This window comes from Furipterus horrens, unplaced genomic scaffold, assembly GCF_987537825.1.
Source record: "Furipterus horrens unplaced genomic scaffold, mFurHor1.1.pri manual_scaffold_6, whole genome shotgun sequence".
Taxonomy (NCBI): Eukaryota; Metazoa; Chordata; class Mammalia; order Chiroptera; family Furipteridae; genus Furipterus; species Furipterus horrens.
In genome coordinates this window covers 60350759-60377438 of record NW_028327176.1, presented here as the reverse complement: position 1 = coordinate 60377438, position 26680 = coordinate 60350759, and the positions used below count along the sequence as shown (strand labels likewise).

The following is a 26680-nucleotide window of genomic DNA, read 5'->3' as shown; positions in this document are numbered from 1 at the left end:
GAATATCCATCAACTTTTTCAGCTTTATCCTTTCAGGACTGTGGTCTTCACTGATTGGTTAGTACCAAGGCAAGGGGGTCATTAATCTTTGTAGCTGGTCCTGGCTTTGTTGCTTTTCTGGGTCTGGAGATGAAATACAACTGAGGCCTAGATGTTATCCCCAGGCAGTTGACATTCTGTATCTGGCTGTAAATGGCTAAGCCACCTATCTCTCAGGTTCCCCATTCTATTTGCCAAGGAATTTTTCTAGCTTCTTATTATCCTGCCTCATTGTAATATAGTTTTTTTTAATTTTGTTGCCTTGATCCAGTTTTCAGGCACTGGCTGGAATCCAGTCAGTCCCCCTTGATAAGTAGCTGATTAAGTCTACACCAAACCACTTCCCCTTATCAGGTTCTTACACTCTGGATACTCCATCCAGATCCTCTATACATATGATGCTAATTCCTCTATAGCCAGGTACCATACAGCTGGGGACAGTCCTGTGCCTGGAGTCAGAGAAATTATTCAAATTAGCCTATCCACAGGGAATCAGAAACCTACTTAACCCCAATCCCATCACACTTGTCATATATAAATTGCACCCTAGAACTCCAGCTTGCTGCTACCTTAGCCCTGGAGGCCAACTCTTAAAGTAGGCACTTAGACAGACATGAGCAGAGCAGGAACAGTAGGCCAGGTTCAGAAAGTCACCCACGGTGGAAAGCCCCAGGTACCTAGCAATGGGCAAAACTGAAAAAACAAGCATTGTAGAGTGAGACCTCGCCCCTGGGTGACCTTTTGTCCCCTAGCATATTGCTGGTCATGTGATATAGATCCCTTCACCTTGCATATTGCTGATCATGTGGTTTGGACCTTCTCTTGAGCCCTCTTTCCCTGGCATGTATGTAGTTAGCCATGTGGTAGACATCCTTAGAGGGGAAACAAGGTGTCGGGAGAAGCATCAGGTGACTCCTTTACAAGGACAGGAGACTATGGGATAGGCCTCGATATCAGCTTAAAGAAGGAAGTAATTGGCCCCTCTGGCTAGAAAAAGAGGCTTTGCCAACACCTAGGGCAGCTCTTTGAACCACTGATGGATTCTTTTCTTTTAGATGTACTTTCACTTTGTTTGCTTAGTAAACTGTCTATTGTGATTTGAGTTCTTGGTTCTGAATTTTTTGTCAGCCAGACTCAAGGACACAGTCATAACATCTGCTATAAACCATGATCTCCTATGTGTCTCTTCCTGGCAGCCTTTTCATTCAGAGCTCTAAGTAACAAAAAGTTCTGTCTTCTATCTGTACAAGTGTTACTATGTCATGTCTCACCACTGAAATAACTCTTAAATCTTATAAAACAGCAGGATACTATTTAAAACATCTTTACTGTCAGGAATTGCAACTTGGACTTAACTAGCTTAAACAACAAAGAAATCTTTTGTCTCACTTAATAAGAAATCCAAAATAACATCAGTTTTAGGAATTCACTGAGCAAGGCTTGGGCTCCTCTTCTATATTGTTCCATTCCAAAGACTCTTCCCTTCTTAAAAATTTTATTTTTTTAAATTTATATAACTGACATATAACATTTACATGTGTTTCATGTGTACAACATAATGAATAAATAAATATTTCTATACACTATGAAATGATCACCACAATATGTCTAGTAAACATCTATTACCATCGTTACAATATTTTTTCTTGTGATGAGAACTTTCAAGGTTTACTATCTTAGCAACTTTCAGATATGCAATAGAGTATTGTAAACTATAGTCAGCATGTTGTACATTACATACCCATGGCTTATTTATTTTATAACTAGAAGTTTGTACTTTTTGACTCCTTCATTCATTTTGCCCAACCCTCACCCATTGCTTCTGGCAATCACTAATATCTTCATTGCATCTATGAGTTTTTTTTAAATTCCATATATAAGTGAGATCATGTGTTTTTTTGTCTTTCTCTAACTTTTTTTACCTAGCATAATTCCCTCTATGTCCATCCATGTTGAAACAAATTACAAGATTTCCTTCTTTTTATGGCTAAGTAATATTTCATTGCATATATGAAAATCACATCTTCTTTATACATTGATGGAGTTACTTGCATAGCTTGGCTATTGTAAATAATGCTGCAATGAGCACAGGAGTAAAAACATTGTTTTGTGTAGGCTTTTTTGTTTTCTTTGGATAAATATCCAGAAGTAGAATTGCTGGATCATATGGTAATTTTATTTTTTAATTTTTGAGGAACCTCCATACTGTTTTCTACAGTGGCTGCACTGATTTACATTTCACCAACAACACACAAGGTTTCCCTTTTCTTCATACCTTCACCAACACCTGTATCTTTTGTCTTCTTGAGGATGACCGTCCTAACAGGTGTGTCTATTTTTATGGCAGCATAATTCTGTTTTGATTATTATAGCTTTCCAGTTTTGCTTTTTTCCCCCTTAGGATTGCTTTGGTTATTTGGGACTTCTGTGGTACCATACAAATTTTAAGATTTTTTCCCCCTATTTTCATAAAAAAGCCATTGGAATTTTGATAGGGATTGCATTAAAATCTATAGATGTTTTTAAATAGTATAGACAGATCAGATAAAATAAGCTTTAAGCCAAAACAGAAACCAGAGACAAAGAAAAACATTTGATGACAACATCCTTTCATAATTAAAAGCCTAAATAAATTTGGTATAGAAATCACACACCTGAAAATAATAAAGACCATATATGACAGATGCATAGCTAACATTGTACTCAACAGTAAAAACCTGAAAGCTTTTCTTTTAAGATCAGAAAGAAGACAAGGGTGCATAGGCTCCCCACTTTTATTTAACGTAAGTACTGGAAGTCCTAGTAGAGCAAATAAGTAAAACAAAGAAATAAAAGTCATTCAAATAAGAAAAAAGAAATAAAATTATTGTTATTTGCAGAAAACATTATTTTATAGGTAGGAAATTCTAGAAATTCAACCAAAAAACTTTTGGAACTAAGTTGCAGAATATAAAATAACATATGGTAATTAATTGTTTCTCACTTTCCTCTGAGGGAGAAATCATGGCTGAATCTCTCTTGATCCAGAACTGTGCCACTTTTGGAGCGCGTTGATGTGAATAAAATCAAGCTGTTCCTTTTACTCTCTGAGTGCATCCAAAGTCACTTTTTTTTTCTCCAATGGTGTGTTGGAATGCCTTCTCTGGGATCACAGACTTCCACAAAGGCTGTCTTATCTGTGGGTGATAGTCTAAGACATTGTTTCTAGGAGCTCCCTGGCCTTGCCTGAGAAAAACGGGTTCATGGGCCATAGCAGATTGCATAGCCAGGCCTGAGGTCAGACTGCCAATTATCCAATGCAGGGATGGGTGAGACTTCTCTGGGACCTTTAACATATTGTGCTGGATCCCCACAGTTACCACAAAGGTGCTTTGGCCTGTGGATAGATGCCAAATTGTTGTTGGAGGGCAAACACAAGGTACATCTAGTCAAGCCATACGCTGTTCTTACTCCTCCTCATCCGTCTTCAACAATATCTCTTAGATTCTGTTGGACTAGGAAGATGGCGGAGGAGTGAGGGGAGGCTGTGCTCTTGGGCTCCCGAAACCCATCTGTGGTTTGGACTAATTGCAGACAGATCATCTCAGTAAGTGGCTAGACACTGGCAGGAGTCAAGTCTTGGCACTGCTGGATTAGAGAAAAACCATCTGGGAGCGACCTGTTTGGTGAGGATAGCTGAAGAAAAAGGGACGAAACGGGACTCCTGACTGGGGTGGCTGCCCGAGCTGTGGCTGGAAGGACACAAAGGCTTTTTGGTGACCACAGGCTTCCCCAGGGGGAAGTCAGGAGGAAAGCGGATCTCTGCCCGCTGGCAGAGACAGGACTGGACCAGGTGGCATTGACGCTGGAAGATGGGGGACAGCGTGCTACTGTACAAGTGAAAACGTAATTTTTCCTCTGTATTTTTCTCTTGTGAACTGCGGAGAGGGGGGGAAAGTTTGGGGGTGATAGGACATTCTTAAGGAGCGTAGGTGCAGAAGTGTGCTTCCCCACTCCCCAACCCTCCCTTTGGGTCACGGGGGCGCACATAGGGAAGTGCCCTCATTCACTGGTCCAGGTGCGCAGGGCTGCGCATTCAGGTGCCCCTTGGACACACGCCAACAGACATAAAATCAGTGACCCAACGGGCGCAGGGAGGGTCCACTGGACATGCAGAAGACTGTGCGCAGTCACTCCTGGCCAGCCCAGTGGGTGTCAGGCCGAAGTACCAGGCCAGAATCCGGAGTGCAGAGCACTTGCCCAGGCTCTGCGCATGCCCGCTGAGGAGGTGCGGTAACGGTGGGTGGCTGCGGCGTGGGAACAGCGGGCAGCAGCTACTCACAGACACTCACGTCTACTGAGCACAAGTGTCTGCAGCCCTGCCCTAAGAGGCGAAAGACCAACTCTCGGAACACGGCGCTGCAGGCCTGAGGCAAGCTCCCCAGCCACTTGGGTGCACACCGGCACTCGAGCAAAAAACAAACAAACAAACAAAAAACCACCTCCCCGGCTTTCTCGGAGTGCGGCACAGCAGGCCTAAGCTTAGTTCCCTGGGCGCCTTGGGCGTGCACTGATGCTTGAGTGAAAAAAAACACCTTGCCAGCTTACCCAGAGCGCGGCGTGGCAGACCTGAGGTGAGCTCTTGGCTGCCTTGCATTGCGCCCTGCCGGCCACCTCGCGCACACCGCTGCTGCAAGGAATAGGAATCTCTGACCCATCACATTAGACCAGCTGTGGACACAGAAAAAGAAGACGACACAAGAAGGCTGAACTGAGTAAAAACATTCCTTTTTTTTTCTTTTTCCCTTTTTCCTTTTCCTTTTCTTCCTGAAAGAGGAGGTGAGGAGAAAGGAGGGGAAGGAAGGAGGAAAAAACAAACTATATCTCTAATCTGTTTTATATAATCTTTCCTTCTTATCCCTCTTCTTCAATTGTTGTTTATTTCTTTGTGGGCCTAGTTTAGCCTCCCTTTCACTCTAAATAAATAGAATATAACTACTATATTAATCCAATACTATATAATTCCACTTTCCTACTATATTCTGCACTCTTTCCCCCTTTTTTTTCTACTATAGTTATTAACATACAACGTAAATATTACCTACTGTCTTGCACAGTCTCAACTATTATTAACTTATTATCCCCTGTCTCAAAAATCATATTTTTCCTTCACTAAAACAACTCTTATCTATACTTCCTATAGTGTAAAAGGTCTAATCTCTCTACATTTATATTAATACTGGCTCGTTGACTGACGATAACAGGATAGAGGGTGGGGGATATTTTTGAGGGTGCGGGTCTCCTGCTGGGGCTGTGTGTTTATGTTTTTAACAGCATCTCCACAAAAGAATTCGAGGTAAAGTGGATAGAGTGACACTCAATCAACAAGCCAGAAGGAAGATCCTAACAAAAAAAATCTGAAATATAACCACACAGCATAAACAAATGATATAAAAGGTACCCCAAGAACATCAGGCTCAGGAGATCAAAGAGACTGCACCACTGAAACCCCCAGATCTACCATAAAGAATCTCATACCACAAAGGTGGGAAGGCAAAGCAGACAAATCCAAATAACAAAAACAAACAAGAAGAATCCAACATGGTAAGGTGCAGAAACAACCTCTCAATGAAAGGAAAAGAGGAATCTCCAGAAAGAGACGTAGATGGAATAGACATAGCCCAAATGTCAGACATGGAATTCAAAACCATGGTGGTGAAGAAGCTCAATATGCTCAAAAACCTCAAAAACAACTATGACAACCTCCAAGGAAGTTATCAACAGCTCCAAGAAAATTACAGGGAACTTGCAGAGAACTACACCAGCATAAAAAAAGACATAGAAACTATCAACAAGAACCAGGAAGAAATGAAGAATGCAATCTCTGAACTAAAAAACACAGTAAAATCAGTTAAAAGCAGACTAAATGAAGCAGAGGATTGGATTAATGAGTTAGAGGATAATGTAGGAGATAATTCTCAAATGATACAGCAAAATGAAAAAAGATTGAAAAAATATGAACAAGATGTAAGGGAATTACAGGATAGCATTAAAAGAAATATCAGGATCATTGGAATAAGAGAGGGATAAGAAAAGGAGCACGGAATTGAAAAACTGATAGGAGAAATAGTGACAGAAAATTTTCCGAACCTGATGAGAGAAAAAGTTATGCAAGTCCAAGAAGCAGTGAGAGTTCCAATAAAGAGGAACCCCCAAAAACCCACTCCAAGGCACATCATAGTTAAAAAGGCAACATCCCAAGACAAAGAAAGAATCCTAAAAGCACCAAGAGAGAAACAGCAAATAACTTACTAGGGAGCTCCAATAACGCTATCGACCGATTTCTCAACAGAAACATTACAAGCCAGAAGGGAATGGTCAAAAATATTTCAAGCAATGAAAAACAAACGCCTACAACCAAGAATACTCTACCCAGCAAGGCTCTCATTCAAAATAGAAGGTGAAATAAGGAGTTTCTCAGACAAAGCAAGACTGAAAGAATACATCTCCACCAAACCAGCATTGCAAGAGATGCTAAAGGGAGTGTTCTAAGAAAAAAGAAGAAAAAACAAGAGAGGAAAGGAACAGAGGTACAAAGGGAAATGAATAAATACACGTCAATAATAACCTTAAGTGTAAATGGATTAAATGCTCCAATTAAAAGACATAGGGTAACGGAATGGATAAGAAAACAGGACCCACATATTTTTTTTTTGCCTGAAATCATGTAGAGCTAATAAATAAGACCTTCACGTTCAGTCAGTATTTGCTTATCATCATACAGGAGGACCCACATATTTGCTGTCTACAAGAAACACACCTCAAAACAAAAGATTTACATAGACTGAAAGTAAAGGGATATAAAAAAATATTCCAAGCAAATGGACCTGAAAAAAAAGCTGGGGTAGCAGTCCTCATATCAGACAAAACGTATTTCAAAGCAAGGGCAATAAAAAGAGACAAAGAAGGACATTTCATAATACTTAAAGGAACAATTCATCAAGAAGGTATAACACTGATAAATATATATGCACCCAACATAGGAGCACCCAAATACATAAAGCAAATACTAGAAGAACACAAGAAGGATATCAACAACAACACACTCATAGTAGGAGACTTCAACACTCCATTATCAACAATGGACAGATCATCCAAGCAAGGAAACACCAAAGATATACAGGCATTGAACAACACACTAAACCACATGGACTTAACTGATATATATAGAAATTTTCACCCCAAAGAAGCAAAATATACATTCTCTTCAAAGGCACATGGGACATTTTCAAAGATAGACCACATAATAGGACACAAAACAAGCCTCAACAAATTCAAGAAAATTGAAATCATATCAAGCATCCTTTCAGACCACAATGCCTTGAAACTAAAAATCAACCTCAGGGAAAAAAATCAAAGACACACAAACTCATGGAGAATGAATAACACGCTCTTAAATAATGAATGGGTTAACAATGACATCAAAGAGGAAATCAAGAAATTTCTAGAAACTAATGACAACGAACACACAACAGCCCAAAACCTATGGGACACAGCAAAAGCAGTCCTAAGAGGGAAGTTCATAGCAATACAGGAATATCTGAAAAGACTAGAAGAATCTCAAATAAAAAACCTAACCATAAAGCCACAAGAACTAGAACAACAACAACAAACAAAGCCTAGGGCAAAAAGAAGAAAGGAAATCATCAAGATCAAAGCAGAATTAAACAACATAGAAACCAAACGAACAATCCAAAAAATCAACAAAACAAGGAGCTGGTTCTTTGAAAAAATAAACAAAATTGACAAGCCTCTAGCCAGGCTCATTAAGAAAAAAAGGGAGAAGACCCAAATAAACAAAATCAGAAATGAAAGAGGAGAAATCACGACTGATACCTCAGAAATACAAACAATTATAAGAAATTACTACAAACAACTATATGGCAAAAAATTTGACAACCTAGTAGAAATGGACAGATTTCTAGAAACATATAACCTTCCAAAACTGAATCAAAAAGTAGAAAGTCTCAACAGACTAATAACAAAAAAGGAAATTGAAACAGTAATCAAAAATCTCCCTCCACACAAAAGCCCTGGACCGGACGGCTTCACAGGCGAATTTTACAAAACATTTAGGGGAGAACTAACTCCTACCTTCCTCAAACTATTCCAAAAAATCCAAGAAGAGGGAAAAATCCCAAACTCTTTCTATGAAGCCAGTATTACCCTCATCCCAAAACCAGGTCAAGACACAGCAAAGAAAGGAAACTACAGGCCAATATCACTGATGAACATAGATGCTAAAATCCTCAATAAAATTTTGGCAAACAGGATCCAGCAATACATCAAAAATATCATACACCATGATCAAGTGGGCTTCATTCCAGGGATGCAAGGATGGTTTAATATTTGCAAATCAATAAATATAATACATCACCTAAACAAAATGAAAGACAAAAATCACATGATCATATCAATAGATGCAGAAAAAGCATTTGATAAAGTACAACACCCATTTATGTTAAAAACACTCAGCAAAATGGGAATAGGAGTATACCTTAACATCATTAAGGCTATATATGAGAAGCCTGAAGCCAACATCATACTCAATGGACAAAAACTGAAAGCATTCCCCCTGAAATCAGGAACTAGACAAGGCTGTCCACTCTCCCTACTTCTATTCAACATAGTGTTGGAAGTCCTAGCCACAGCAATCAGACAAGACAAAGAAATAAAAGGCATCCAAATTGGGAAAGAAGAAGTAAAACTATCACTATTTGCAGACAACATGATAGTAAACCTAGAAAACCCTATAAAATCCACTAAAAGACTACTTGATATAATAAGTGAATTTGGCAAAATAGCAGGGTACAAAATAAATATACAGAAATCTAAGGCATTTCTCTACACCAACAAGGAAATATCAGAGACAGAGGCAAAAAAGAAAATACCATTTACTATAGCAACAAGAAAAATAAAGTACCTAGGAATAAACTTAACCAAAGAGATAAAAGAACTGTACACTGAAAATTATGCAACATTGAAGAAAGAAATTAAGGAAGATACAAATAAATGGAGGCAAATACCATGTTCTTGGATGGGAAGAATCAACATCATCAAAATGGCCATACTACCAAAAGCAATTTACAGATACAATGCAATTCCTATTAAAATACCAATGACATATTTCACTGACCTAGAACAAATCCTCCAAAAATTCATATGGAACCAAAAAAGACCCTGAATAGCAAAAGCAATCTTGAAACAGAAGAACACAGCAGGAGGAATCATGATACCAGACATCAAACAATACTACAAAGCCACTGTGATCAAAACAGTCTGGTACTGGCATAAGAACAGACATATAGATCAGTGGAACAGAATACAGAGTCCAGAAATAAACCCATGCCTCCATGGTCAACTAATATTTGATAAAGGAGGAAGAACATAAAATGGAATGAGAAGAGCCTCTTTAACAAATGGTGCTGGGAGAACTGGACAGGGACGTGCAAAAAAAATGAAACTAGACCACCAACTTACACCACACACGAGAATAAACTCAAGATGGATTAAAGACTTAAATGTAAGCCGTGAGACCATAAAAGTCCTAGAGGAAAACATATGCAGGAAAATTTCAGATATCACACGTAACAATATCTTCACGGATACATCTCCTAAGGCAAGAGAAATAAAGGAAAAAATAAACAAATGGGACTACATCAAACTAAAAAGTTTCTGCTCAGCAAAAGAAAACATCAGCAAGATGAAAAGGAAACCAACCATATGGGAAAACATATTTGCCAATGATATCACAGACAAGGGACTGATCTCCAAAATATATAAAGAGCTGATACGACTCAACATCAATAAAACAAACAACCCAATTAAAAAGTGGGCAAAGGACCTGAACAAACACTTCTCCGAAGAGGACATACAGAAGGTCCATAGACACATGAAAAAATGCTCAACATCGTTGGCCATCAGAGAGATGCAAGTAAAAACCACAATGAGATACCACCTTACACCTGTCAGAATGGCCATCATCAACAAATCAACAAACAACAAATGCTGGCGAGAATGTGGAGAAACAGGAACCCTACTGCACTGTTGGTGGGAGTGCAGACTGGTGCAGCCACTATGGAGAACAATATGGAATTAACTAAAAAAACTAAAAATGGAACTGCCATTTGAACCAGTGATTCCACTGCTAGGATTATACCCGAAAAATCCTAAAACCCTAATTCAAAAAAACCTATGCACCCCTATGTTCATAGCAGCCCTGTTTACAATAGCTAAGTGCTGGAAACAGCCCAAGTGTCCATCTGTAGATGAGTGAATCAAAAAACTGGTACATTTACACAATGGAATACTATGTAGCAGAAAGAAAGAAGGAACTCCTGCCATTTGCAACAAGATGGATGGAACTAGAGAGAATTATGCTTAGTGAAATAAGTCAGGCAAAGAAAGCAAAATACCATATGATCTCACCTAATATAGGAAACTAAAGAGCAACACAAACAAATGAACTAAATAGACAAAGACTAGAATAGTGGTCAGTAGGGGGGAGGGGGGAGGGAGAGAAGGGGGATAAGTAAGGGAAGGGTCTAGTCAAGGAATGTGTATGAATGACTCATGGACATGGACAACGGGGAGGGATATAATTGTGGGAGAAGGGATGGGCTGGGAGGGGGGAGCAATGGGGGAAAAATGGGACAACTGTAATTGAATAACAAAAAAAAATTAAAATAAATAAATAAATAAAAATAAAGTGAAAAAATAAAAATAAATTAAAAATTCTGTTGGGCTGGCTGACTAATTTTATCAAACAGTCTTTTAACCACATTTTTAGTATTTCTTTTAACAACACTCTTTTTTTTACAATATTGATAGGCTGAGAATTTTCCAAATCTTTAAATTCTGGTTTCTTTTTGACTAACAATTCTGTTTTTAAGTTTTTTCTTTTTGTATTTTACTGTAAGCAGTTAGGAGAAACCAAGCCACACCTTCAACAATTTGCTTAGAAAAAAAACTTCATCTAAATATCCAGTTCACTGCTTGCAGGGTTATGTCACATGACACTAAACACACACAGGCACACAAATTCAGCCAATTTCTTTGCAGCACTTGATAACAAGGATGGACTTTCTTCCATTGTTCAATTAAATGTTTCTCACTTTCATCTGAGACCTCATCAAAATGGGCTTTACGTTCCATATTTCTACCCACATTCTGCTCAGTATTAGTTAGTATTCTCTAAGAAGACTGAGGCTTTCTTTATAACTCTCTTTTCTTTCTGAACCCCTACCAGAATGCCCTTAATAGTCATTTCATGGCAGGTTAGGCTTTTTCTAGCATACACCTCAAAACTCTTCCAGCCTTCACCCATTACCAAGTTTTATACCTGCTTCCACATTTTTAGGCTTTTGTTACAGTAACATCTCTATTTCTCAGTACCAATTTTGGTCTTCAGGAAGTGAGAAAACACTTTAGAAAACCTCCAACTCCCTGCCCCCAGGAAACTTCGTCCAAAATATCATTAGATGGATTGTATTATGCCCAATCCCAAACTAATCACTAAAAATGGGACCACTGTTAGACTAAATTAAGTGAGATTCAGGCTAAAAACTGTCTCTATTGAAACTCATGGAAACATGGAGAAGGTTGTATGCCTTAAAAACAAATTATGGATCTCTTTTGTTTTGTTTAAAAAAAAGAAAATAGAAATGGATATTGGATAGAGAACCATCAGTATTTGCTGCCCATAAGTGTACACATCTATTTACCTTCATCCTCTACACTCACTCTTATGGATACTAGCTTTTTAACCTTGGGAATTTCCTTAGACTCTTTAGTCTTAAATTTCATCTATTGCATAATTTTAGAAAAAATATCTCCAGGTAAATTCCTCACCATTAACATATAAAACAAAGCATGATATGATTGATGGCTGATAGTTCCTTGACCTTTAGACTAAGTCTTGGTTTTTTGGTTTTTCTTTTTTCCACGTGAGGAATTGGCTTTAGAATGTTTCTGAAAAGGTGAGTAACTTACTAGCTCATTGAGAAGTGGCTGATAGGATGCTGTCCTGTGGTCAGGAGAGGCATGAGGAAGGGGGAACATGGAGCAGCTTAAGCATACTGGGGACCGGAGATTTAGGGGAAGGGGCACAATGAAATTCTATCTGTCCTATATGCTACTCTACTTTTTCCTAGCATTGTAAAATGCCTCAAAGGCTATGAAGAAAGACTTTAAGGCAAAAAGAAGGTATTTGTTGGGAAATAACCAGCTGTGGAAACTTGGAGACATCTCTACCAAAATACAAAAGTAATGACTTACAAGTAAAAGAAAGCTACAGGGAAATGTGTGGGTAGATATTGGGAAGATGAAAAGAACACTTGACTAGGAGACAGAAACCAAGTTCAACTCCACCTTCACCATTTCCTCTCAGTTGTACCCTAAGTAAATTCTGAGCCTATTGTAGCCCCACAATTCCCATTTGGCACATGACAGTAAATGTATTTGTCCTCCCAACCTTTCAAGGGGACTCTGAGAAGTGAATGAAAATGGAAATGAAAGTATTTTGAAAAACATTGTTCTTCACTGATGTACACAAAAATATGCCTTGTCTCTGTAAAGATACCACAAATCTCCACAGCTACCATCTTTATTTACTAATCAGATCAACTAGAAAATTTAACAATTGAAAAAAAATCTGTGCAGAAGATATTTTCAAATGTTAGAGTTTTGGGAAAATGTCCGTGTAAACAACAGTCCACTCTCCCATGAGGAACTGATGTGAAAAGATTTTCAGGATAAGTTTCTGCCAAAGGATTCCTCTCCTAATAACAGGCATGTGAAGAAACAAAAAGATGTAAAACCACCATTAATGATAAAAAGGTCAGGCAAAGTCAATATAGAGCCTCAATGAAATAATACCAAGACAGTGAAATTAACATGGCAGCATCTCACAATCCATCAGCACCTAATAGACTCTTCATTTAGTGCTTGGAAATTTCTCAGAGTCTTCCAGGCCCTTGTTCATGACAATCACTTTATGTTTTTTGAAGATATCTCCTTTAGGACAGTAGTCTCAGACCAGGGATCATTTCCATGACTCCTGCCTGTAAAATAGCTTTATTGCAGTTTTGAATAATTAACAGTTCCCAAATTAACTTCTCTGATCACACTTGCCCTTTCATCTCCAAATGCTGCTTTCACTGTAATTTTTATAAATGAAAAAACTGAAGACATAGATTTCAAATGCACAGTAATGACATTTGGGGATAACACATCCTCTGAGATATTATCTATGTCTGCCAAAGCCCTGTGGCCACTTGGAGTCTGTGGCTGAAATCAAGGACTCTCTGTGGAGCTACCAGTCTGAGGGCCTGTGTGCATGTATATGTGTGCTCATGCATTTGTGTATGTGTGTCAGCAAAGTGGTTGAAGAAAAAGATGAGGTTGACTCTTATCACCTGCATCTTGCCTCTTCTGACTATCTCACAAAGGTACACACAGGCAATCACTGTCCTTTCTTGACCTTGGGCTTTTTATCTGTAATGCTAAGGTTATAGAACCTCTTCTTTTTATGTCACTTTCAGTTCAGAAGAATTAGTTAAATAATGGATCATTAGAAAGTATTCTGCTGAGGAGTTTCCTGTCAATGACTCATTAAACATTCAACAAATAGAAAACCTAGTCAAACCTGAGACTAGCTTATGTCCTTCTGTTTCATGAAACACATCTAACCCCTTTAACAAAACATTTCAGTCTTATCTCAATGCCTGTGGTACCAATAATTCCCCATGACTTAGCCCTGAAAGACTCTTATATCAATTTCTATTGTATATAAGTCTCATCTCAATGAAGGAACTCAGATTCTTGCAACTAGGCCAACGCCTTACATGAAAGCTTGCAAACTAGTTAAGACCAGGGGCTTAGCAGTCCAAAAACATTTGTAGTTTTCCCTAGAAAGTTGATTGACTCTTTTAAGCCTCAATGATTTCTTCTGAAACGTTGGGGTATTAATATTATATGTAACTCCAAAAAGTTGATGTGATTATTAAATAAGGTAAAACATCTAAAGCCTTTAATATGGTTTCTGGCAACTAATAAGTACTGAGCAAATGTTATTATAATTACTTAACAATAGTAGCCAAAAAAAATGTTACAGTGTTATCTGTAATAATGTTCTCAAGATACTCTAAGAACATAAAGTATTCTGGGGATCAATGAAAAAAATGTTAGATTCAAATTCAATACAGAATTAGTCTTCAGTGTGTTTTAATAAAGTGTTGACTTTTTAACTGTTTTAAATTGCCTAGACGTTTGATACTTCAGAGTGTCTTTATTTTTCCTGGAGGGAAAAAAAAGGATATTTTGACTATAAGTTCCTTCCTGTTTTTTTTTTTTTCTTTTTTTTTTTTTTTAAGATGGTTCTTTCTTTGTCTAAAAATGGCAAGTGCAAGTTTAACCTCCCTTTCTGCATTAGATTCTGATAAACACTCTTAACCTCTCTCTGCAAAGCCTGTGATCTTCTCATGTGTGTTGTGGTCTTCAGGACTTGCCAGAAGATCCTAGCATCTATGAGGCTGCCTCCTAATTTGAGTGCAAGAGTTCAGCAGATACAAAAAGGCAGAGCCTTACTTTCTGTCTGCAAGATACTGACTCCTCTCAATCCTGGGGTTTACATCATGGCAAACTATAATTTTTTATAGCAACATCATCAAGTACCAGGAAAAACCTATACTATCTAGGACTTGGTTTGAGGTCCAATAAACTTCAAGTCTCCACACAGGTCCTCCCTGAGCCCAGGGACAATTTGATACATAGAATGAATCACACAGAAATGTAATACATATCAGAGTAGAAATCCATTTGCTCCAAATCCTCCAGTTTCTGAAACTGCTCCTTCCCTCAAAATCCAGATTAAATAATTTGAAACTTGAAGGAATGTACTAGGGGAAGTCTGTTGTGTCTTCTCCAAAGATTGCTGGGACAGGGAGGGGAGAAAGAGAAGAGAAAGGGGTCCTGGCTGAAGCTACCTGCCCCCTGGTGTAGCCATCTCCTCAGTGTGGCCCTTAGCTCCTTGATTTTCACTGTAATAGGGAACTTAGTCTTCCTCCATTTCCTGAAAATACCAAAAATGTTTATGTGGTAAGTATTTATTGAAAAAAAAATTAAAGTACATGGAAGTAATGCCATCAGTGCAGGGAAGAAAACCACATCAAAGTCAATGTTGAATAAAGCAATTTATTGAAATTCCCTGACAAATGGAATCACCCTTCATGGTTGCTGGGCCTACCCAGGTGGGTGTGCTTCTTTTCTCCTTCACCTCATATTTTTTTGCTTCTTGCTTTTTCTAGAATCTTATTCTGTGGCTCAAAAGATGCAGTGAACAATTCTCAAATTCACATTACTTTTATAGGGAGAGCATTTCTAGCGTTTTGGTGTTTCATTTCTCCCAGAAATTCCTGGGAAAATATGGAGGATAGCATTAGGTTTATTACCTTAACAGAGATATCAAAGGGTTTGTACATGAAACATAAAAAAGAATTCTCTTTTGTGTGTGTGTGTGTGTGTGTGTGTGTGTGTGTGTGTGTGTGGTTATCCCACTACCTTAGTAATTAGAGGCAGCTTCAGTCATTTTTTTAATGATACATGTTTATAATAAATAAGAGAAGAAGAAATGACTGTGACTAAGGATAATTAGATAAAAATTTTCAAAGGATACAAATGTATCCTTAATCTGAGTCCTAAATCCTTCAGAATGCAAATGAAAAGAGAGGTGATATGACTATATGGCAAAGTGCTAGACTTCCTTTCTAGCTTCTTTTCAATTAGATGTGGCCTTAGGCTTGAGTTTTGGCCAATGCAATATAAGTAGACATAATGTGCACTATCCTTAGGTGTGTATTCTCAAGTGCGTATTTGTGTTCTTTCCCCTTCTGCCAGCTGAATATGGAGGGCCCGAAGGAGACAGAGCCATAGGTAGAAACCTGCATCTCTCTCTCTTTTTTGAAAAGATTTTATTTATCTTTTAGAGGTGGGGGGAAGCAGGGAGAAAGAATGGAAAAAAAACATCGATGTGTGAGAGAAACATCCATCAGTTGCCTTTTGCACACCCCCAACCACGGATCCATTGGCTCACAACCCAGGCATGTGCCCTACCGGGGAATTGCTTTGAGGGACAATGTCCAACCCACTGAGCCACACCGGTCAGGGCAAAAGTATGGATGTCTTAAGAACAGCATGGAACAGAATTTCCTTGTCAATGTACAATGGGCTTTGAATAAGGTCCATATTAATTTCCTCTTGATAAAGAGAAGAAATGAGTAGTATGTTGCTTAAATTCTACATCAGTACTTTTTCCTGGGTCTTTCTCTCTACTTAGAGAGGGAACCCTGTCTTTACTAAATAGTGTCCTTTCCTTATCTTTAGTACTGGCCTCAGAAATCACCTACCTCAGAAAAAAACTTTCTTAATTTTGAAGTGGCTATTCTACATTTGCTCAGTTTACATTAGGATTATTTTCATATTTTAAAAGTTGGTACTGTCACTGACCCTTGCTAAATCAAGTTTGAAGTCCAAATGGAGGGAACAGTACCTTCTTTATTTCTTCAGATGAATATAAAGAAGTAGTAGAGTTCTTTGAGCAGGGACTGGCAGACTTGTTCTGTAAAAGACCACATAGTAAATATTTTAGGCTCTGCAAGACATACAGTTTTTATCATGACTGTTCTACTCTGTTGTTTTAGCAGAAAAGCTGCTATAGACCTTTAAAAAAAAAAGCATGGTTTTGTTCCAGGAAATTTGGCAGCAGCCCTAATTTAGCCTGCAGAGCATAATTTGATGATTCCTTAGACCTTCATACTTTCCTGTAGGTTGCATATCTTTTTGTCAATAATGAGCATCTTAGTGGCCATAATAATGACACATACATCTCTTTATATGAGGGAGCCAGAGCCCAGTGTGTAGCAATCAACAAGATCAATAAATATTCCTTAATTCAGATTGAACTGGAACCTGTTAAACTTTGGAATAAGTGGGTGTAATAGTCACCCTGGAGTAAGAAAAAGTCAATTTAAGTTCAAGATGAATCCTTTAAAATATTTTATTTTTTCTTCTCTTACCTAAAGTTTTATTGTTTACACCTTACTGACTCAATGGCATTTGATGATAGCTCCAGGAGAAGCAATGATAAAGAAAGTAATTAAATCATAACTTCTAAGTCCAGTATCTGGATATTATAATACATATATGTGTTGGATATAAATTACATAAGTGTGTGTACATGTCCATATGTGTGTGTGTGTGTGTGTGTGTGTATATATATATATATATATATAAAATCAGCCCTGGCTGGTTTAGCTCAGTGGATTGAGCGTCGGCCTGCGAGCTAAGTGTCGCTGGTTCGATCTTCCAGTCAGGGTACATCAGAGAAGGAAAACTCTGACTCCAAAAAACCTCCGCTGCCTTGCGGCATACCTCTTCTGGGGAAAGGCTAAGGGAGTAAACCCCGACAGAAAATCCGGAGCCGGAGTCCCTAAGGCGGTTTGACATTGTAGTCAACACCGGCAACTCCTGCGGCGCACCTGAAGCCAAGCTGTATTGACTCCGTCTTTCCCTTGGACCCTTCAGCTGCGAAGAGAGGGGGGGTCTGCTGCATGGGCAACAGCAGACCCTCCATATCACCCTGCCCAGGCTCTGTAGCTTCAGCTCCACTGGAGAGGACACTCCAGCGTCATCGCAAGATGTCAATTCAACACGGGAGGAGACAGATGCCGTGTCACTCCCGAGTCGGACTGCACAGCCATTCTCGGCGGTGCAGATGGACACTTAAGAAGCTACACCATCGTCTCTCGAGACGGACGGCTGCCGACGATATATATAAAATCAATCAGTCTACATGTATTACCAAAGACTTGTTTTTATAAGAAGATATCATATATCATTAGTATGGAAAAATAGTCTCAAACTAACATTTATTTTTATTTGTCTACACTTAATAAGTATATAACAAATATTTCAGAGTGAATAAATACAATGTTTTATTACAATATCCTTTACAATGCTGCAACATTTTCCATTTACTATATTGATGCTTAATAAAAAATTAACAAATTTATATTGATTATTTATTCCAATGTTTTAAATCCATTTTTGAATACCTGTTATATTAATATAGTAAGATAAAAGTACAGAAAAACTTAAAATATATGGCAAATTTTAAAGCTTTTTACAAATCTTAAAAAATTTCAGGAGGGCTAGGATTTGATTCAAGGCAAAACAAATTATCAGCTTGCTCAATTTCCAACCAAACTTATGGAATCAGAGATAATCAAAGTTTTATAAACTTTAGAGTGAGAAACCAAGATGAATTTGAGTGAGAAAAATTAAGCCATTTCCTCAGGATTTGGTGGAGACCTATATAATGGAAGGGGCTCACTATGCAGCCATATCAATTCAGTTCATTACAACTTTAATTACTAGCTTGAAAGGCTTTGGTTTGGTGCTGCCCCTAAGTTCATATAGTCTTGAATAAAGGGAGTCCATGCAAAAAGTTAAATAACCCAATTCAATCTGTGAGGCCATTATTACCCTGAAACCAAAATCAGATGAAGACATCACAAGAAAATAAAACTATAGATGACTATATTTTGATAATATAGATGCAAAATCTTCAGAAAATACTAGTGAATCCATCAGCATATAGAAAGAATTATGCCCTGTGACCAAGTGGGATTTATCCTGGAAATGCAAGATTGGTTCGACCTGTGAAAAGCTCTTAATGCAATCCATCATACTGAAGATAAGGGACAATAACCAAATACCCCCTCAATATTTCCAGAAAAATAATTTGACATACCCAACACTGTTTCATAATAAAAACACTTAAAAGACTAGGAATAGAAAATAACTTTCGCAAACTGATAAAGGGCATCTATGAAAACTTCACATTTAACATAATTCTTAAGGGTCAAAGACTGGATGCTTTTCCCCTAAGTTCAGATGTCTGTGCTTGCTACTTGTATTCAACATTGTACTGGAGGTTCTAGCTAGGGTAATTATGGAGAAAAAGAAAACAAAAGGCACCCAGATTTGAAAAAAGAAGTAAAACAATCTATTTACAGATGACATAATTTTATATATAGAATATCCTAAGGAATACATAAGACAACTATTAGAGTACATAAGCAAATTCAGTAAGTTTGCAAGATGCAAGATCAATATATACAATCGGTTGTACTTCTGTATACAAACAATAAACAATCCAAAATTAAATTTTAAAAAATCCATTTACAATAATGTCAAAAACAATAAAATGTTTAGGAATGAATTTAACAAAGGAAGTGCAAAACTTGTACTCTGAAAACTACAAAGTATTGTTGAAAGAAATTAAAGAAGACCTAAATAAATGGAAAAATAACCTGTATTTATGAATTGGTAGGCTTAATATTATAAGGAAGGTAATTTTACTCAAACTAATCTACAGATTTAACATAATACCAGTTTTGGTAGAAACTGACAAGCAGATCCTAAAATTCACATAGAAATGCAAAGATATCAAAATAACTAAAACAGTCTTGAAAAAAGAGCAAAGCAAGAGGATTCACCCTTTTTTGTTTCAAAATTTCCTATAAAAGCTCTGTGGTACTGGCATAAGGTTAGATATACAAGTTCTGTACAGAAGTTATCCAGCCATGTAATATGAAAAAGACATTTATTGAAGAAGATACAAGATATATTGTATATAGGATAATGACACTTCATTCCCCTTCAAAGTAGGTACATTGGGACCTCATACAATTCTCCCAATCGTTGTCAGCTGCTGCATTGCATTTTTCTGAATCTCATCGAGAGTCTGAAATGCCCTTCCTTTCAAAGGTAATATTAGTTTTGGGTAAATCGAGAAGTTGCAGGGTGCCAAATCTGGGCTGTAGTGCGGCTGAGTCACCTGAGTGAGTTGATGTTTCACCAAAAAACTGTACAAGATGTGATGCATGAGTGAGCATGTTATCATGTTGAAACTGCCAATCACCAGTTGCCCATAGCTGCAGCCTTCTGAATCATCAGAATAGTTTCCATGGAGGGATGTTTAAGCCTAATGCAAAATTTGATGCAGATTCATTGCTCTACTCATTCAGTCATTTTGAATGTGATGGCCACACAGTACACATGCTCACTCAAAGGCATCTACTGCCTCCATTGACAGTGAAGTCATCTTTGTTCATGCATGTGCGTTCCAGTCCACTCTCCTTGACTGCCAGGTAAACAATTTTGTTATATTAACAATGGCTAGATTTTTCTGGACAGATCTCAGTGTAGATTATCAGAATAGAAATGTCATTCCAGAAGTAAACCATTACATTTATGGTCAGTATAATTTCAGCAAGGGTGCCAAGACAGTTCAAAGGGAGAATAAGTCTTTTCAATAAATAGCACTGAGACACTTGGTAGCCACATAAAAAGGAAAAAATTTGAATGCCTTTTTTACACTAAAAAAAATAATTAACTCAAAATGGATTATAGACCTAAATGTAAAAGCTGAAATTACATCTCTTAGGGCAACTTGGGGGTAAGTCTTTGTAACATTGGGTTAGGCAAATATTCTTATATATAATATAAAAAGCACATGTGACAAAAGAAAATAGATTAATTGGACTTCATCAAAAGTAAATATTTTGTGTGTTTGAAAAGGTATCAAGAAATTTAAAAAATATGCTATAACCAAAAGGACAAGTAATAAATATGTTGGTGAAGATGTGATGAAAACCTTTAATTGCTAGTGAAAATGAAAAATGGTTAAGCCACTTTGGAAAACAGTTTTGACCATTCTCCAAAAAGTTAAACATGGAATTACCATATAACCCAGTGATTCCACTTCTAGGTATGTGCCCAAGACACAGTAAAACATATGTCCATAAAAGAAGTTGTACACAAATATTTATAGCAGCATTACCCATGATAGCCAAAAAGTAGAAAGAACCCAAATATTCATTAAATGATAAATAAACAAAATGTGATATATTCAAACAATGAAATTGTATTGGGCTATAAAAATAAATGAATGATAAAGGCTATAACATGGATGCGTATGGAAAACATTATGCTGAGTGAAAGAAATCAATCACAAAAGACTGTACACTATACAGTTTCATTTCTGTGAACTGTCTGAGACAGACAAATGCAAAGAGACACAAATTAGACTAACAGTTGGTGTTGGGCAGTAGGATTAAGGAGATGTAGGGAGTGACTGACATTGGATATAGGATTCCATTTGGAGAGATTAAAATTTTTAAATATTAATAGTGATATTGAGAGGTAAGATGGTGGAGGAGTGAGGAGAGGTTGCGGTTTTAGGCTCCGGAGACCCATCTGCAGTTTGGGCTAATTGCAGACAGAACATCTCAGTGAGCAGCTGGACATTGGCGGGAGTTGAGCCAAGGCACTGCTGGATTAGAGAAAATCCATCTGGGAACAACCTGTTTAGTGAGGATAGCGGAGAAAAGGGGGACGAAACGGGATTCCTGACTGGGGCGGCTGCCCAAGCTGCAGCGGGAATCACACAAAGGATTTTTGGCGACCACAGGCTGCCCCGAAGAGGAGTCAGGTGGAGAGCGGATCTCTGCCCGCTGGCAGAGACGGGACTCAACCAAGTGGCATTGGCGCTGAAGGACAGGAGACAGCGTGCTGCCGGGCAAGTGAGAACATAATTCTCCTTTATATTTTTCTCTAGTGGACGGTGGAGAGGGGAGGAAAGTTTGGGGGTGGTAGGCCATTCTGGAGGAGCCCAGGCGCAGAGGCGCGCTCATCCACTCCCCAACCCTCCCCTTGGGTTGTGGGGGCGCACATAGGGAAGTGCTCTCACTCACTGGCCCAGGTGCGCGGGGCTGTGAGTCCAGGCGTCCCTCGGACACTCCCCAACAGACATAAAATCAGTGCCCCTACGGGCACAGGGAGGGCCCACTGAACAGGCAGAGAACCGTGCGCAGACACCCCTAGACAGCTCCCGTGGGCACAGGGCCCCAGGCCGGAAAGCAGACCACTAGCGCAGGCTCTGTTTGTGCCCGCCCAGACAGGTGAGGGAAGGCCGGCGGCTGCAGCACGGGAACAGCGGGAGGCTGCGACTCACAGATGCTCACTTCCACTGAGCACAAGTGTCCCCGGCCCTGCCCTAAGAGGCGAGAGACCAACTCCGGGAGCTCGGCTCAGCGGGACTAAGGGCATGGGGCGGCGCGAGAGCTCGAAAACACCTCAGCCCGGGGACAATAGGCGCCAATCCCGGGGAAAGCTCTCGGGCCACCCACGAGTGCAGGGACGCGTGCAGGGACACCTCGGCGCAAACGCGGAACCACCGAGGCCCAGCAACAACAGGAGCCAATCCCGGGGAAAGCTCTCGGGCTGCCCGCAAGTGCAGGGATGCGCGCAGGGACACCTCGGCGCGAACGGGGAACCACCGTGGCCCGGCAACAATAGGCTCCAACCGCGGGACAAACTTTCGGGCCGCCCGAGCGCGCAGGGGCTCGAGCGCAAGGGCACCTCAATTGGCTCCAGCGGGCAGCAAGGGATCGCGCCGTGCCGGCAACCGCAGGCACGCACCATAGCGGCAACCGGGAGCGCACACCAGTCCTGCAAAAAACAAGAACCTCTGACCTGCCACACTAGACCAGCTGCGGACCCAGAAAAAGAAGGCAACACACCAAGGCTAAAACGGAGTAAAAACATCGCTTTTTTTTCCCAATTTTTTTTTCCAATTTTTTTCTCCCTTGTTCTTTCTTTCTTCTTAATTATTTCTTTTCTTTCCTTCTTTCTTTATTTTTTTCCTGGGTTTTTTTGGGGGGGTTTTGGGGGGGTATATTTTTTTTTCAATTTTTTTCTTTTTTCTTTCTTCTTTATTCTTTCTTTTCTATCTTTCTTTGTTCCTTTCTTTCTTCCCTTTTGGGGTTTTTTTGGGGGGGGTTGTGGTAAATTTTTTATTTTCTTCTCTTTCTCTCTTCTTTTCTTTCTTCTATTTTCTTGGGGTTTTTTTGGGGGGGGTTGTGGTAAATTTTTTATTTTCTTCTCTTTCTCTCTTCTTTTCTTTCCTCTATTTTCTTGGGGATTTTTGGGGGGGGTGTTTTTCCTTCTCCTCTTCCAATAATAACAAACTTTATCTCTAACGTGTTGCATATAACCTCTCCTTCTCATCCTTTCTCTTTAATCGTTGTTTATTCGTTTGTGTGTCTAGCTTAGCCCCCCTATCACTCTAAATAATATAATATAATTACTATATAAACCCAAATACAATACAATCCCACTTTCTTACTATATTATGTATTTTTCTATCCTTTTCTTCTATTTTTATTAACATACAATGTAAATATTACTTACTGGCTTGCACAGTCCCAACTATTATTAATCTATCACCCCCTCTATCAAAAATTATATTTTTCCTCCCCAAAACAACTCTTATCTATTCTTCTTATAGTATAAAAGCTCTAATCTCTTTACATTTATATTAATACGGGCTAGTTGGCTAATGATAGCAGGATAGAGTGGGGGATACTTTTTGAGGGTGTGGGTCTCCTGCCTGGGCTGTGTGTTTATGTCTTTAACAGCATATCCACAAAAGAACCCAAGAGAAAGCGGATAGAGTGACTCTCAACCAACTAGCCAGAAGGAAGATCCTATCAAAGAACATCTGAAATATAACCGAACAGCATAAACAAACAACATAAAGGGTAACTCAAGAACATCAGGCTCAGGATATCAAAGAGATTGCACCACTGAAACTCCCAGACCTTCGATAAAGAATATTACACCACAAAGGAGGGAAGTCAAAGCAGACTACCACCCCCCCCAAAAAAAAACCAAATAAATAAATAAATAAATAAATAAAAACAAAAAGAATCCAACATGGTAAGACGCAAAAATAACCCCTCAATGAAGAGAAAAGAGGAATTCTCAGAAAGACAGATAGATGAAATAGACATAGCCCAAATGTCAGACATGGAATTCAAAACAATGCTGGTAAAGAAGCTCAATATACTCGACATCCTTAAAATCAACTATGACAACCTTCAAGGAAGTTACCAGAAGCTCCAAGAAAGTTACAGGGAACTTGCAGAGAACTACACCAGCATAAAAAAAGACATAGAAACTGTTAACAAGGACCAGGAAGAACTTAAGAATACAATCTCTGAACTGAAAAACACAGTAGAATCAGTCAAAAGCAGACTAAACGAAGCAGAGGATCGGATTAGTGAGTTAGAAGATAATGTAGAGAAAAACTCCCAGACAATACAGCAAAATGAAAAACAATTGAAAAAATATAAACAAGATGTAAGGGAATTACAGGATAGCATTAGAAAAAATAATTTAAGGATCATCGAAATACGAGAGGGAGAAGAAAAGGAACATGGAATTGAAAATCTGATAGGAGAAATAGTGACAGAAAATCTTCCAAACCTGATGAGAGAAAAAGCTATGCAAGTCCAAGAAGCACTGAGAGTTCCAATCAAGAGGAACCCCCAAAAACCCACTCCAAGGCACATCATAGTTAAAATGGCAACATTCCAAGACAAAGAGAGAATCCTGAAAGCAGCAAGAGAAAAACAGCAAATAACTTACAAGGGAGCTCCAATAAGGCTATCGACCGATTTCTCAACAGAAACATTACAAGCCAGAAAGGAATGGTCAAAAATATTTCAAGCAATGAAAAACAAACGCCTACAACCAAGAATACTCTACCCAGCAAGGCTCTCATTCAAAATAGAAGGTGAAATAAGGAGTTTCTCAGACAAAGCAAGACTGAAAGAATACATCTCCACCAAACCAGCATTGCAAGAGATGCTAAAGGGAGTGTTCTAAGAAAAAAGAAGAAAAAACAAGAGAGGAAAGGAACAGAGGTACAAAGGGAAATGAATAAATACACGTCAATAATAACCTTAAGTGTAAATGGATTAAATGCTCCAATTAAAAGACATAGGGTAACGGAATGGATAAGAAAACAGGACCCACATATTTGTTCTCTACAAGAAACACACCTGAAAACAAAAGATTTATACAGACTGAAAGTAAAGGGATATAAAAAAATATTCCAAGCAAACGGACTGGAAAAAAAAGCCGGGGTAGCAGTTCTCATATCAGACAAAATGGATTTCAAAACAAGGACAATAAAAAGAGACAAAGAAGGACATTTCATAATACTTAAAGGAACAATCCATCAAAAAGATATGACTTTGATAAACATATATGCACCCAACATAGAAGCACCCAAATACATAAAGCAAATACTAGAAGACCACAAAAAGGATATCAACAACAACACACTCATAGTAGGGGACTTCAACACTCCATTATCAACAATAGACAGATCATCAAAGCAAAGAAACACCAAGGATATACAGGCATTGAACAACACACTAAACCACATGGATCTAACTGATATATATAGAACTTTTCACCCCAAAGAAGCAAAATATACATTGTTTTCAAGTGCACATGGGACATTTTCAAAGATAGACCACATGATAGGTCACAAAACAAGCCTCAACAAATTCAAGAAAATTGAAATCATACCAAGCATCTTTTCAGATCACAATGCCTTGAAACAAAAAATCAACCTCAGAGAAAAAAATTAAAGACACCCAAACTCATGGAGATTGAATAACATGCTATTAAATAATGAATGGGTTAACAATGACATCAAAGAAGAAATCAAGAAATTTCTAGAAACTAATGATAATGAGCACACAACAACCCAAAACCTGTGGGACACAGCAAAAGCAGTCCTGAGAGGGAAGTTTATAGCAATACAGGCATATCTGAAAAGGCTAGAAGAATCTCAAATAAAACACCTAACCACAATGCTACAAGAACTAGAACAACAACAACAAACAAAGCCTAGGGCAAGAAGAAGGAATGAAATCATCAAGATCAGAGCAGAACTAAATGACATAGAGACTAAACAAACAATCCAAAAAATCAACAAAACTAGGAGCTGGTTCTTCGAAAAAATCAACAAAATCGACAAGCCTCTAGCCAGTCTAATCAAGAAAAAAAGAGAGAAGATACAAATAAACAAAATCAGAAATGAAAGAGGAGAAATCACGACTGATACCTCAGAAATACAAATGATAGTTAGAAATTACTTCAGACAACTGTATGACAAGAAATTTGACAATCTAGAAGAAATGGACAAATTTCTAGAAACATACAACCTTCCAAAACTGAATCAAGAAGAAGTGGAAAGTCTCAACAGATGAATAACAAAGAAGGAAATTGAAACAGTAATCCAAAATCTCCCTGCACCCAAAAGCCCTGGACCGGATGGCTTCACAGGCGAATTCTACAAAACATTCAGGGAAGAACTAAATCCTATCCTCCTCAAACTGTTCCAAAAAATCCAAGAAGAGGGGAAAATCCCAAACTCTTTCTATGAAGCCAGTATTATCCTAATCCCCAAACCAGGTCAAGACACAACAAAGAAAGAAAACTACAGGCCAATATCACTGATGAACATAGATGCTAAAATCCTCAATAAAATATTGGCAAACAGGATCCAGCAATACATCAAAAAGATCATACATCATGATCAAGTGGGCTTCATTTCAGGGATGCAAGGATGGTTTAATATTCGCAAATCAATAAATATAATACATCACCTAAACAAAATGAA

The 26680-nt window shown here is 38.5% G+C and overlaps 1 long non-coding RNA gene and 1 other non-coding gene across 2 annotated transcripts in view; both read right to left on the bottom strand.

Moving 5' to 3' along the window:
• The window catches only part of LOC150006300 (uncharacterized), an 88496-nt gene that overhangs the window by 38123 nt on the left and 23693 nt on the right, over positions 1 to 26680 (bottom strand). Inside the window, exon 2 of the long non-coding RNA XR_016511740.1 lies at positions 16625 to 16693. This is a non-coding gene — a long non-coding RNA (uncharacterized LOC150006300). The remainder of the gene's footprint in view (positions 1 to 16624; positions 16694 to 26680) is intronic.
• On the bottom strand, positions 6740 to 6803 carry LOC150006301 (small nucleolar RNA SNORD44). Its single transcript, XR_016512131.1, has one exon. It is a non-coding gene; the product is annotated as a small nucleolar RNA SNORD44 (small nucleolar RNA).